At 35.3% G+C, this 15395-nt stretch overlaps 1 protein-coding gene and 1 long non-coding RNA gene across 3 annotated transcripts in view; both read right to left on the bottom strand.

Moving 5' to 3' along the window:
• LOC137496650 (uncharacterized) overlaps positions 1 to 15395 on the bottom strand; it is a 131141-nt gene that overhangs the window by 89310 nt on the left and 26436 nt on the right. For both annotated transcript variants that reach the window (XR_015502561.1, XR_015502560.1), the window contains exon 4: positions 11223 to 11319. This is a non-coding gene — a long non-coding RNA (uncharacterized LOC137496650). The remainder of the gene's footprint in view (positions 1 to 11222; positions 11320 to 15395) is intronic.
• The window catches only part of LOC147841782 (uncharacterized), a 168823-nt gene that overhangs the window by 58950 nt on the left and 94478 nt on the right, over positions 1 to 15395 (bottom strand). The gene's annotated exons all lie outside the window — the stretch shown is intronic.

Raw genomic sequence — 15395 nt, forward strand, 5'->3', positions numbered from 1 at the left:
TAGTTATTTAGCAAAATACTAATATTCAGCTTAAAGTGCCATTTAAACGCTTAACTATAGGCTAAACTAGGCAAATTAGATTAATTATATTAAAGTAAATAAAGTTATAAAATGATTGTGATAATTTGGTTGCTCTGTGTGAATATTTTTGCCTTTAAATGCATCTCGTCGATATCTTTACCTTTTAATTAGCTCTGTGACATTGACACATGATACTCAATGTTAAAAACATAAAAGGAACCAAAGAAAACACGAAGATGTCTGCAGAGAAATTTAGCTTATCATCAATGCATTGTCTCACTTTCTCCTCAATACTGACCATACATATACCAAAACTGAAAAGTATATATATATATATATATATATATATATATATATATATATATATATATATATATATATATATATATATATATATATATATATATAGCAACATAAAGCATCAGAGTACATGGGGTAATAATGGTTGAGCAGTAATTTACCATTTATTATCACAGTAACTATCTGTAATGGATACATAAAGTAAATTACTGTAATTTATTCTTTGCACTACAAAATTTCATACAAATCCTGCTCCTTTTACAGTAAAATACTGTTTCCTTTTATTACAGCAAAACACTGGCTATTTTACAGTTATTTACTGCATAATCTACAGTAAGGGTTAACAGTGTACCTATGTTATTTCGAACCCATGAGAAATTCATTTATCTTTGGAACACAAATGAAAATACTCAACCGAATAAGAGAGATTCAAAGATTATTTACCAAAATATTTGGGGAAAAAAATTTAAATAAATAAAAGAAGGTTGGATTATCACTGTTATGACCAACAGCAATCTAGGCTTTGCAGATTGCTGGAAAACATCCATTATTACCTGGACTACAATTCTGCCACCACATGAACTACAACTCCCTTCAGGCAACACACACATACACCTGTTCAGGTTCTCTGTTGATTACACACACACAGCTGGGAGCTGCTCAGGGACTAATTACTCAGACTATTTAGATGGCTCACTTTGTCACACACATTGATGAGTCTTGCAAGTTTTTACCCTTTAACATCACAAAGCGTTTGTCCTTGTTTTGTCTCTCCTTGTTTGACCCTTGCCTTGACCCGCCTGCATCGACCATTCACCTGTGACCTGACTATGCTTCCGGATTCTCTTGTATGTATTGTTTGCTCCTGTGTCTGACCATTGCCTGCCTTACAACTTCTTTTGCATGTGGATCCTCATCTCCGTTGTCCAGCGTCCAATAATCACATTTTAGCAGTTCACACAATCAGAAACACAAAAAGTTTTATTCACAACAATCCAATGCCATCCACATAATATGCTTCTGTATATTTGAGAATATGTCTGGTGTCTTTAAAATAATAACATTCCTGGAATTCATGACATGCAGTACTGGCCATAAGTGACATCATAATTCACATTTATTGCTGTCATGTTGTGCTTGGAGAGCTGAAAACTTTTGTATGTACTTGTGCTTAATAATTATGTTCTTAATTAGTAACAATAAAAGAAAACATGCTCACCATTAAATGAACAAAATAATAGGTGTGAATTAAATAAACAAATAACTATTTAAATATGAAAACTGATTATATTTAGTCAATGATAACTTCATTTGCTGAGCTATTTTTTAACACCTCAGTAATTTTAACACATTTTTCCCTTTCTCAATATAATATTTTATATACATAACAAATTTAGATTGTTTAATTAAAAGTCAAAATAAATACTGGGCAAATGACAAATAATATGTATAACATTTTTTTACAAGTTAACAATATTGAGTGAAAATACCTCGAAACAACATAGAATACTAAAATAAATACTTTAAAAAAATACGTAAAAAAAGTACTTTTGCAAGAGTAAAAAACTTATTCAGAAAAATATTTTGCATTGTAACTTTTTTTAATTCAATTTGTTATTCAGCTCAGAATAAGGGCAAAACGCATCTCATGTACATGGTTAGTTCCCTATTTAGCATACTGATTAATCTATGCCCAGTGTGGGCGTCATGGGCAATCTGAATAGTGGGTAAATGCCATCTCCAGGCAGCCGGGAGTCTTTGTGATATTGCTTCTCTCTCTCTCTCCGTCAAATAGAATTCATGTATATTTTGCAATCCTTGCATCCTATTATGCGCAATAAACTAGCTACTTTATCCATGACAGCACCTGGCTGGCGGCGAAAATATGCAGAAGCCAATCTGCCAAACACACCCTTTCAAAATCAAATTTATTTAGTTAGAAACGCTCTCAAAGACACTCTTGTAAGCTATCATGTAACATTGTGATTAGAATACAGACAAGCAGAAATTTAATTCATTTCAAATTCAGAGCCGCTCCGCTTCCTATTATGCTGCTGTATCAGTAAATTGTAAACCCTCCGTTGCGGCATTACAATTCAAACAAGGTTAGTTTTCAAACACCTGATTTGAATAAGCTGAAAAAGGGGGAGAGAAAAATGAAGGAAGAACTGCTTCGACAGCCTTTGTGTCAGCGCACGGCGAGAGATGAAGAAGTGAAGGCACGCGAGAGGCACTTTTGGATGCGATGGCTGAGCGATAACGCCCGAGGAAGTGTCAGCTAATTTCAATGCAGCACCTACAGCACAATTATTATTATTATCACCAAATCATGGAAATAAATTAAAAGAGCGAGATCCGAAAATAGCGCATCTGGGCCTTACACTTCACAGGTACACCCAGTGGGGATTCAGGAGGAGATGACTTTGCCTCATTATGTGCTTGGGTGGCGTGTGTGTGTGAAGGGAGATGGTGGACTCGCTGTAATGCCAGATCTCAATAGATGAGATACGGGCTGTAATTTGAATGCCAGTGGGAGGCAATTTAAACACATGGCAGTCAGAGAACGCCCGAGTCTGGTGACACTCTGATCAGCAGCAGGGCTGCTCAGGCTCGCCAAGGTCACCGTTCGGGCCTCCTCCGAGAACACTTTGTTGGTCAAGGAAGGAAAGACTTTGACAGGCTTTATTAATTGGCTTGAACTCTGACAGAAATTACACTTCTACATTTCCTCATAAATAATTTCAGCGCTTGGGTGACATTATTGAGGTTGAAAGAATACCAAATGCATCGTAAAACAAGTTCATTGTGTCAACGCGAGCCAATCAAGCAGAACAAACCAGAAGAGGGATGTGGAATGTGTAGAGTTAGCCAAGTGCATCCAAAAACAGACACCCACCAAGGCTGTAAATGTGTTTTGAACATTTAGTTTTTTTATTTAAAGGAATAGAATGAATTTATATGAATAACTCACCCCAAAATGACATTTCTGTGATTGTTTAATCCCCAAATATGAAATGAGTTCATCTTTGGAGTATACAGTAAGTGAAAATATCTCTGAACAATTTAAAAGATTTCCATCCCTTCATTGAATGTCTATTCACTCAAATCTCTTCAAAACAGTTGTAAAGTCATAAATTAAGTGGTTAAATTTAAGTCTTCTGAAGGGACATAATTGCTTTTTTGCTTTTTGTCATAAACATTGATGAATGAATCCAGACTGAACTCAGCGTATTACAATATATATATATATATATATATATATATATATATATATATATATATATATATATATATATATATATATATATATATATATATGTTAAATCTAGTTTTCTGAAAAATGTGAATTGAGAAAAATATAAAAAGAAGTAATAATAACTCTATTGAAACTAAAAACTAATAACTATATTGCAAGAGGAAACTTTCCTTGTTTTAAGCAAAAACTATGCATATCTTACACTTAAGATCATTCTTGAATGCCTTACAGCAAAGAGCATTTTAATAACTAAAAAACTTTTGTAGAATAAAAAGATTTAATCTGTTTTAAATGTTGTATAAAACCATTCAATCCTAATAAATAGCATTTATTTTCTGCTTTTGAAGTAAATGTATAAGAATGTAGGAATGTTCAGATATTTGTACTGAAGATGGTAAAAGAAAATTGTGGAATATTCAGCACTTGTGTGACATTAAAACATGTTCATAGTGTCACTGCGAAAGAATCAAGCAGAACAAACCGAAGGAAATGTGGAAAGTGTAATGGTAGCCAAGTGCAAACAAAAACACCCATGTGTGAACTGAAACTTTTCCCAGTTTATAATGTTACTGACATTTCCCGGATCATCTGCCAGGAAACCAAAGTGACAGGATCTTCCTGTAACTTTTGTGGGGAAAGAAACCGAGCAAAAGTATCTGGCATGAAACGAAGCGACATAACCGAGTGAGCAGGGTTCCTTCCTTCCCTCTGAAACAATGCATATCTCAATCAGTGTCAATGAAGGCTGATTAGAACATCACACAAGTGCTACAATCATATCCGAATGCGGATGATAACCAAAGTAGAGCAATTTCCACCAAATGAGAAGCAGAACAAAAATCAAGCAAGTTCTTAATCAAATACGCTTCACGTGCAGTGGGGGCCTTCGTTGTTCTCCATCCAGGAAAGCCAGTGACTCATCCTTCACTCTTTCCATCCCTCCTCCTGTCCCGTGATTCATGGGCTCAGGGGGGGCCTCCCATCTCCCTGGAGAAATTAACAGTGATTTTAATTGCGCAGACGTCTCCAATTCATTACTGCCCACTCGCACAAATTTTCACCCTCTCAGGTGTCAAATGGCACTTAACATCTCTGCCAATCACCGCAACACTAGAGGAGAGCTGAAGGAGATGGAAAGCGTGTGGCGGGTGCGTCGGGCCCCCCGGTGTGAAGGACCCCTCTTATCCCCTCAGTTTAACTCCTGAAACTCCTGCACACACACACACATATACAAAAGGAATGGTCATATACGTGTTGAATCGAAAGACGTGGTGTGTGGTGCCTACTGTAGCATTTCTTTCAATTATACCAATGATTAAAGCTTTAAGAGAAGATGATGACATCCATTTTATTTTCAGTTGGCAGGCAGATGCGTGACTCGCTCACACTCTTATTATCAAGATCCTGTCAGATTGTAATATCCAAAACTGAATATGAAAATGACGCGGGGCAGTCAGCTTCACGCGGTGAAAATCCTAGATGCGCTCGCGAGTCTATTTACAGCAGGCTGCCCTCAGGGCTTTGATTAATTTCAGATAATCAGCGGCAGCTCCTTGACCTTGGAGTTCAATATGAATGCTCCTCATATCCTGACGTCTGCTTTACAGACAATACTTGCATGAAAAACAATGAATCAGAGCACTACTTCACTTTTAAAAATGAAGCTTCCAAAGAGACTTTTTACAATGATGTCAAACAAGTACCTTTGACAAAACAAAAGTACCTTTCATTGCACAGTTCCTAAAATAAAGATTTTTTTTCATTATATTATCACTTTACATCCTAAATTTCTTTATGTCTGTAAATTTATTTCCAGGCGAAGCAGTGGCGCAGTAGGTAGTGCTGTCGCCTCACTACAAGAAGGTCGCTGGGTCGCTGGTTCGAGCCTCGGCTCAGTTAGCGTTTCTGTGTGGAGTTTTCTCCCTGTGTTCGCGTGGGTTTCCTCTGGGTGCTCCGGTTTCCCCCACAGTAAAAAAACATACGGTTCAGGAGAATTGGGTAGGCTAAATTAACCATAGTGAATGTGTGTATGGATGTTTCCCAGAGATGGGTTGCGGCTGAAAAGGGCATCCGCTGCATAAAAACTTGCTGGATAAATTGGCGGTTCATTCCCTAATAAACGGACTAAGCTGACAAGAAAATGAATGAATAAATGAATGAATGTTTTTCCAAAATTCCTCATGAATCATTTATTAGACCATGTAACAGTTTGGTCAGAACCACACTTTTATGTGTGTGTCTCTTTAAATTCAAATAAACTACTGCTGGGTAAAAGTGAAGAGTGCTGTGTGAAATAATAATCATGAGAAAATATTGCGTGTCTTGAACACTTCATAGTGTTTACTTTTTAAAAAGATTTTTAAAGAACATTTTATGCTGTTTCATATGGATGTTAAAGGTTCTGAACATTAAAAGAAAATGTGATGACTATATAAGACTGGACGGTAAAAAGGATATCGGTAAATATTGACCGAACACCATTGTCAATATCGATAATAAAATAATTCGGTATAAGGTTTGGTATGAAGCGTTATAGTTTTATTCAAATGTGGCTGCTGAGTGTGGTCATTGGAAGCACGTGCGCAATTTCCAGCCTCACCTAGTTGAAAAACATCGGAAATATTTAGAATGCCCCGAGCGCACTGCAATTCATGTAGGTAGAACTAACCAATCTGGTTTACACATTGTATGGAATATACACATTTCAGTAGTAATTACCTGAGACAAACACAGCGAACCCAAACACTGGAGTGCTTTTTACTTTTCTCCATAAACTTGCATTAGAGCTGCTGTAATGATTGGTTCCTTTGTCATTCTCTGAGAAACTGGTCGCCTAGTTATGAGACGCCATAGATAATGGTGAAGGAAACCACCCACTCGCGCTTTTCACTTCAGTTCAGAATAACAACGCATGCGAAAATGAATGCCGTGTAGCAGCAGTGAGGAGATAAAGAATGTAAGGATGTCGCCAGAGTGGCTTTTTGGTTTCTTTTCTTGAGCATCCCAGCCACTAGCACCCCATCTGAAAGATTGTTTGTGTGAAGTCCTTAATGTATTCGTTTAACTTCCCAATTTGTAATGTTTCAATACGTTTTTAAAAAAATTGATGATTAGTTCCTTTACTTGAAATCTCAGATTTTATTATCATAATTTGTTTTGTTTACTGAGTTTAAGGTTTACTGTATTTTTAATATTATTGACACATTACAGATGTTGATCTACCTTTACTATTGCACACGCTTTGTAACATTTTATTTAACACTTACAGTATGCCTATTTTATTATAAAAAGAGGAGATTTTGTTTAAATATTTTTGTTTTTGACTTTTAAAACTATTTGCCTTAGTAATGTTGGTAAATTAAAATAAAGTGGTTAAATAAAAAAAGCCTAATATTCAAAAATGTATTATTAAAAGATATTCAGTAATCATCGATAACGAATGATATGAAACATGATATTGTGATTTTTTTTTCAATATCACCAAGCCTTATAACTATATCCAAATCTATCTGTCTGTCTGTTTTATGTAATGAGATGCAGCAAATCACAAAAACATAAACACTGTAATGCAACAGAAATGTCATGACACCTCAGCTGATGTGACTGTGGAGTAGAAAGCTGTAAGATTAGTGCCCTAATTGAATGAATTTAATTTGCTGTAATGGGAGAAATATGTCACAAGAAAAAAAAAAAAAAAAAAAAACGGCTGTCGACAGCCTTTTCTCATTCAAATGTAATTTTTTTTTCTTAGACCTCCATCCCAGCCCCCACCCTCATTCTTTCATTTATATATATATTCTCAGTCAGTCATACTTTTAAGTTACATTAAGAGATTGCTAAGCCAAGAACTGAGAAAGTGTGTCAAATTATTAAGATGTAATTATTAGGATTTGGCTTGGCTTTAAATCCGAAAGGAAAAATATTCAATATTATTAATATGCCATTAAAAAAATAAACTATTACACAGAGCTGGTTATTATTATGTACTGTACTTGCACATTAACTTCACAGTAAGAAGAATATTTATGATTTGTATTCATCTTTTTCTTTAACTGAAACATCCGCTGCCATACTCTGTTTTTCCTTATATATCATTGTAAAAGTAACATTTAAGGAAAGTTGATTACAAATAGGCCTGATATATTTATTTCAAAAAGCATTTAGAGCTGTTAAGTAAAAGTTTTCTGTTGTTCTTTCTGAATCAACTGTTAAAAATACATACTAAGTAGTAGATGTACTGTAAATGTAGCCTTCTAAACAATTCAACCATCAAAGATGACTCATAAAAACCAGTTTTTTCAGCTCTCTCTCAGAAAAATCACTGCGAAAAATACTAAAACTCAACAAAATGGCAGCTGGATAAACAGAGCAACCCTCAAGGCGATATTTAAAACTCCACTGACCTTCTGCAACCTTTAACTAGCAAACAGAATACACAAACTGAATACACACAATCTATCTACCTATTATTTTCTTGCTTAATAAACGGCCGCATATAAGACTGCAGAGTGAATTTCCGTGTGCCACATGACTGTGCCTTCATTGTGGTCTCAACCACCCTCAAAAGCAAAGGAAAATACACTTCTCCAGGGTGGCTTTGAAAGGTCATGAGGTGTTTGTCTTGGAGACGGATTTTTATTATTTCTTTCTAATTAGGAGGGAGAGGCGTATTTAAGGTTCTCAAGTTAAGGCGCAGTATAATGGACAGAGCTGATTCAAGGACAGTTCACAAAAACATGCCTTTCCATTGAAAAATACAGACTGATTAGTTTTTTTTTAAAGAACTTTGTACGTGCAACTTTAATATAAATTTAAATGGGAGAAACACATTATTATATACAGGTATGCAAATATATGCTCTGCATTTACTATATATATATAGTTTTGTTCAGAAAATTCATAAAATGTATTCTACATTTAAATAAAAATGTTGTCACCTAGAGCATAAAAATTACAAATAGAAAAAAAAAAGAAAAAGTACCCTGTTTTCAGATTATTATATTCTTCTTTTGATAAATCAGAATACTGATGTTTTAAATCAGAAGAGTTAAGAAAATCATATTTGGTCAAATAAAACAACAACAAAGACAATAATTTATTTAATTTTTTTAAATTAAAAAAAATGAAAGAAATGTCTAGATTACAATATATTCATCTGAAATAACGAGTTACTTAAACAAATTCAAAGAAACTTTCCATGCTCTCTTATTTTTTCCATAGCTCTATGTATTTATCTATAAATACACACGCACACACACACAATTTTCCTGGATCTTGCCAAGTAAAAAGTGTACTAATAGCTGTTTATAGATGGCTCCTCAAAACACAACAGCACTTTACTGGGGGTTAATGAAAGACATGAGCTCTCCACAGTGGGCGGTTAGGCAGTAATATGCAGTGTAGGGCAGGATAAGGGTAAGAGCATGCTGGGACGTATGAGCATATGAGCACAGAGGTGATAAGTCAGCTTAATTGGCACTCATTCAGAGCTGAAGGAGTAAACAGCAACTGCTTTTTCTGTTATTTTGTTTATAGGTATACCTGACTTCACAGGCAAAAGATGACATGAAGAAAAAAAACAGAGAAATCAGTTTCAGATTTATTAATTTAAGCAGTTTAGTTAATTTTATTTAACTACAATATTCAGTCACACATACTTATCTTTGCATTTCTGAGCTTGTTAAAGGCTGTTTAAATCAGAGGCTTCAATTATTTGCAGGTCAAGAGACAAAAATATACTTTTATATTTGAAATTCTGCTCCATGTTAACAGTTTATGATAATTGCTAAGCCATTAATATATTTATTTCAATTATTATTATTCTCTTTAATAATGTGCCTTAAAATTAGCTTTGAGAATGAACTAATAATGAAAAATATTCAATGATTAAATGTAATGCTTAAAAACATAAATATGTGACATTAATTTACGCTTAATATTTTAGAAACTTTAAATCTTAATTTTATTTTTAAATAGTAACATTTTTATATTAATTGTAGTTAATATCAAAATCAATATCGAGTATAATACTGAGTATAATATTAAAATAATAATAAGAACTAGAACTGTACATTTCCTAAAGAAAATGTGAGTGGTGTTTGCTGTGGCAAATCATTTATTTAATTTCTTTTTGGCTTAGTCCCTTTATTAATCTGGCGTCGCCACAATGGAATGAACTGCCAACTTATCCAGCATATGTTTTACGCAGCGAATGCCCTTCCAGCTGCAACTCATCACTGGGGAACACCTATACACTCTCATTCACACACATACACTACGGGTAATTTAGCGTAACCAATTCACCTGTACCACATTTCTTTGAATTTATGGGGGAAACCGGAGCACCCGGAGGAAACCTACGCGAACATGGGGAGAACATGCAAACTCCACACAGAAATGCCAACTGATTCAACTGAGGCTTGATCCAATGACCATCTTGCTGTGAGGCAACAGCATTACCTACTGCGCCACTTCGTCATCCGCCATGGCAAATCACTGGGGTAAAATGTCTTACTGTACTGCCCAAAAGCAATGAAGTGCTAAGAAATGGCCAAATGTGTGTTAATGTATTCGCTAGGGTATTTGAAATGGTTGCTAGTTTGTGGTAATGCAGTTTAATGGGTGAAAACAAATTAGATTGTATCAGCCTAATTGAACAGATCTCATAGCCCTGTCTTTCTACGATGTTCATGTGCTGATATAAGGCTTGTTTCCGTTGTTATATGGTTGTTGGGGTGCTATAAGTGGTTGCTAGGAAGTGTCTACAAATTTGCGATGTCACTACTTCATACCACCTTGATAGGCTAGGTAAAATGAGCACACCCCCAAACTTCTATGACTCTCTAATCTAGCTATCGATGTCAGCCATTTTGTGCCAATGTTAAGTCTATGGGATTTTGGGGGTTACTTTCTTTCCCCTCATGGACTCATATTTCATTTAGTTATATTTGTATTATTAAAATAATTGTAATTTATATGTGTGACCCATTCTTAAATACTTATGTTCTAAAGTATCGTTCGTCCGAAGATCTTAACTATTTTCATTATCTTTACTTATTACCATCAACACCAAAGATCCACTCCGAAAACATCAACACACACAACTACCCAGTCAGGTATTTAAACAAAGTATACAGTACATAACACCAATAAAGTACATCCATCCCACATTTCCTTCTCTCAACAACAGCTGGAGCACACGGCTGAATGTGCCATACATTTAAACAGCACTTCCATTTGCCCTTCTAACCCAGTTACTGCCAGTCAATTACTGCATATGTGAATCCATTTACCCCTGAACCTCAGATGCCCTGCGTGTTCATGACACATCAGCGTTCTTGATGCTGACGTCCCACGGGTTTACCAGCCAAAATGTCAGACAGCCTCATTCATACCACCCCCCTCCCAAAATGAAAAATGGCACCCCTCACCAGGGGACGAGGAAAACGACAGAGAGGCCTCTTACAAAAGTCCGCCAAGGTACATCACTGACAACAGACGCCAGGCTAATTAACCATTGTGCGCCACTTTTACAATTAATTAGCCCCTTAAGCTGCTTTTGTCAAAGGCGGTAAACAAGGCGAAGAGAAGTTAATGACTTACTCAGATCAAAGCATGAGTTATTGTCTTTATTTTGCAGCAGTACCTGTGGGAGGTTCGGTTGCGCTTCGGCAGAACGAAGATGTTTCCTTTCATCAGTTCGTCATCAGGGGCAGCGGAGCCACTTCTGGGGGACAGAGACGCTGGATGGAGAGATTTCAAGAGAGAGAAAGAACCAGCGTTAAGAACCAGCTCAAGGGAGGGTTTACGAAATCTTATTTTCCTCTTCGATTTAACAGCAGCAATTCCCAAGGGCATTTCCTTAAAAGTGAGCGAACGGTTAGGATGCAAATGGTTTTTGATCACTACAACTGAAGGCATAAACAACAACAAGGACACGTCTCTTTAATTTTTTATATATATATTTTTTTTAATTCCAATGAGAGCAAAAATCCAAGGTCAGACTCTGAACTTACTGGCCATTAAGAGATCACAAAGACTAGCAGTGAGAGTGCATAATATCCACACAGCTATTTTTGGCCTCAAATTAAAATATATGACATGTTGAAATGACTGCAATGTGCAAGAGAGGTATTCAAACTAGACACTAATGATGCTTATTAATGGCGTGAATGAAGTCTTGACAGGTCGTGTGTCATTTTCCAAGGAATGCTTCACTGGCATAATGGCTAATGTAAGTGGGTGTAATTATATATATTATACCCTGTCCTATTGTATTTTGGCAGCGGTTTGAGGGAGTCAGACAGTTAGGATGAAAATCAAAGCCGTTATGCGGAAGGAACAGGAGAGCTGGAGGAATTGTAGGACGGTGCCAATTTGCTCATTTCACGTGGCCTGGACCATGTTTAAGGCAATAGCACCCATTAGTGGTCAATTGGAGAGTTTGAGAGGACATGTTTTGCGTATACATGTTGCAGAATTAGTGGAAACGAAGTGTAATGGATTAATATCCTCAACAGATGCTGGCAAAATGCTGGTGGCGCTCTTCTTTTTTTTTAAAGCCCAAAAAAAGATCTCTAATTGGAGGCCCAGAGGTAAAGCCTTTCATTAATCATTACGCTTTACAGTCTTGATAACAGATCCGGGAATCTCAAACACCTCTCTCATTTATTTTTATTTACATATTTTCCCTCTCTCCTTTTTTTTATCCAAAGGGAGCGAGGTATGGAAAACCCGTCAAAAGCACAGACAGGGAAAAGGGTTGGAAAATGGTAACTTATGCTCACTGGGAATTACCAAAGCACTTAGTAATTAAATCTAAATTGACATTCTAGTAATTAGTCCCTTAATTACGAGGAATAACACAATTAGCCAACGAGTCTTTGCTAATTGTTAATTAGCACAGGCAAAGTTATTGTGTGTGTGACAGAAAGAGGCACACAACAGAACAAATGTTAATTTCCCTCATTTAACAACCTTTTTTACTTTGTTCATTCATATTTTCTGCTTAGTTTAGTTGAGCTTCATCATCACAATCCATAAAAAACTATATAGTTCTGTTTTTGTTTGGAAGAGTTGTATATGTGCATGTACATTTTAAAAAATCCATAAATATATCCATAAATCATACATTAATAAAGCGCTATAAGTATTAAGTTTTCAAGGTGGTATATAAAAATACATTTTTATTATTAGTATCAGTTTCCATATTTTGTGAACTCTTTTTTTTTTTTTTTTAGTTTAGATATGCTTTTGAATTGCATTATGGGACTTTGATCTCTTGATAGAAAAAAATGTATATTTTTAATTGTTTGAAGTGATATATTTTGTGGATTTGTATTGTAAATTATGGTACAAAAACCTGGTATAAAACTGCTAGTATTTTTCCGTTACTTTACAGACTTATTTGTTTATATACAGTCAAGCTTGAATGTAAATATATTTTTATAATATAATATATTGTTTCAAACTACTAAAATGTCAACAAAAGTCACTTTGTTAAAGGGCATCTATGATGAAAATCAACATTTGTAACCAGTTTGGACAGAACTCTGTAGATATAGTCTGTCCACTGTCATATTGGAGTGATATACAATCAACAAGTCCCTTTTTAAAAATTTCCTGACATTACAAAAGGACCCAAATCCCTGCAATTCTGAGGCCCATCACAATGTGATGAAGGAGTGTAGGTTTCCCCACCCACTGTTTGATTGACAGGCGCCATGTTTCTATAATAACATGTAAACACTGTCCACAGAATTATTATTATTTTTTTTGCAAATAAACTGGGATTAAAATATTTGTTATAACTCTTTGTGATTATTTTAAGTTTTATAAGTTTAAAACATTTTTTTAAATAGAGCATGTTTGTAATAAAGACAGTAAAATTGCCATATATATGTTATTCTTAACCACTATAATCATCACAGCTGCATGATGTCAGTAACCGCTAACATGTCTGTGTGTGTACTGCAAACGATATTTGTTTGACTTTGTTTTACTTATGTAAATAAATGTACTTATTTTTTTACATTATTTGGTTGTCGTTTAGTTATTTTGCCACCAACACACCACAAACTGACACACTTCAAATGTTACCTCTTTAACCCCTAGAGATAAACTTTAAAGTCGTAACACTCATCATTTCAGAAAGGCTTGAATAAACACCGCAAATATATGAAAGAAACTGTATTTCAGCTTCATCCGAGTCTGGCTCTGTCACTGTGTTATTTATCTGATGTAGCACATGATGAGAAGCAGAGACACACTTGGAAACGGTGGGTGGGGAGAAGCAGCTCATTTGCATTTAAAGCCACAGGCAACAAAAACAGCTACAGTATACTCAGACACCAAAATAGGCAACCTTTGGAGGCTTAAATAAATAATCTAATGGGTATTTTGAGCTGAAACTTTACAGACACATTCTGAAGATACCAAAAGGCTTATTTTACATCTTGTAAAATGGGTAAAATAGGTGTCCTTGAAAGTAGCAGAAATCAATGTCTGATAATAAAGTTTTAAAAAATGGTGTTTGTTCAAACTACTTATTTAAAATGAGCTGAAACTACACAATTTTTCACTTTTTGGGGGACAATTTGTTTTATGTTCAATACACTTGATTTTGTAAAAACTAATAAGTTACTTTAATTCCTTCATGTTGTTTTAACACTAATTGATTTTGTGGAACCCACCATTTTTTTGAAATTCCTAACTGTAAATTAACATCTGTGAATCATAATTAGGGAAACCTTTAATATTTTTACAGTATTACAGTACACACTAAAATTTAATTTTAAAAAATATGCTGCCGATTTGACATTTTATACACCATATACACACAAATCACATCATCGAGATCAAAATATTGCAATATACTATTTAAAATAATAATCAATCAAAAAGTACAGAACAGACCAAATACAGGACTATAACATAACCTTTGGTCTCCCACAGCATCATCATCCCAGTGTCCCACTGCGAACCCTGAGGTTTATTTGAAAGTGGTCTCAAAGAGTGCTTCAGCCCTAATGCCTCATGGATGAAGCAGTACTGGCAGTGCAGAGGATTTATCCAAAAAGCTGTTATCACCGGGTTCAGCACGCACACAACCTCCTGCCCTCCATGACTCCAGTGTCCTTCCTTTCCGGTGGCAGCTTCAAAGATAAGTGTATGTACTCAGCCACAGATTACCCCACCGACTCACAACAAATATTTGGCTGGCGGATGAGCCATCTTAGAATCCAACCGAACATGAAATTAAGCGGTGTGCAGACAGGCAGGGGTGCAGAGCAACCGAAAACATGATTTAGGCCTCGGTAAACACAACAGAAGTGGGTGGTAAAGGTGCGGAGTGGAGGAGGTCGAAGGTGTCATGCACAATAGCTGCCATTTTACTGTATGGCATGCCTTACATATTGAAGTAAAACTTTTGGGCAAGACACTGAAAACCAAATAGCCTAAAGGTCTCTATAGGTAGCTCTATGCTGTAAAAATCTGTAATTAACACCTTCCTTATTTTGTGATTCACAGTTATTTTCTGCTTATTTAGAGTTATGAATTTCATTATGGGACATTGGTTTTTGCTGTGTTAACTTTTGACATTTTAGTAGTTTTGAAACATATACTACCCAAATACAGAGAGGATATTAGAGAGAGATAGAGAAAGAGAGAGAAAGAATTAAGCCTGTAAAACAAAAGAAAAAGTGCTGGCAGTTTATTTCCAGGTATGTTTTGCCATAATTTATAACACCAATACAAACATTTAATATTACTTCATACTTTCATACTTTATACTTTTTTATACTTAACTAGGTTTCGA

This window comes from Danio rerio, chromosome 11, assembly GCF_052040795.2.
Source record: "Danio rerio strain M-AB ecotype USA chromosome 11, GRCz13ab, whole genome shotgun sequence".
Lineage (NCBI taxonomy): Eukaryota > Metazoa > Chordata > Actinopteri > Cypriniformes > Danionidae > Danio > Danio rerio.